This window comes from Saccopteryx leptura, chromosome 6 (genome assembly GCF_036850995.1).
Source record: "Saccopteryx leptura isolate mSacLep1 chromosome 6, mSacLep1_pri_phased_curated, whole genome shotgun sequence".
NCBI lineage: Eukaryota > Metazoa > Chordata > Mammalia > Chiroptera > Emballonuridae > Saccopteryx > Saccopteryx leptura.
Genome location: NC_089508.1, coordinates 120,474,231 through 120,474,767, shown reverse-complemented (window position 1 = coordinate 120,474,767; position 537 = coordinate 120,474,231).

Here is a 537-nt window from a genome sequence, read left to right as displayed (position 1 = left end):
GGGAGGGGAAGAGAGAGACAGAGAGGAGGGAGAGGGGGAGGGGTGGAGAAGCAGATGGGCGCTTCTCCTGTGTGCCCTGGCCAGGAATCGAACCCGGGACTTCTGCACGCCAGGCCGACGCTCTACCGCTGAGCCAACCAGCCAGGGTGCAGTCTTTGTTTCTCTGTGACTGGATTATTCCTCAAGGTCCATCTATTTTTGTCACATATTGCTGAATTCCCTTCTTTTTTAAGGCCAAGTAACATTCCATTGTGTGTGTATATTGCATCTTATTTATCTATCCATCTATAGATGGGCACTCAGATTGTTCTCATACCTTTAATGTTGTGAATAGTGCTGCAGTGAACATTGGAATCTTAACTATATATTAACACTCTAATCTACAGTTTAAGATATTGAAGTTCAGTAACTAAATTTGAGATTTAGAAATGTATCTTAGTCTTACTTCAAAAACTGTTGAATAAAATTTACATTATGAAAGAATAAACTTATATTTATGTTCTAATTATTCTTGGCATAGACATGTATCAACCAATA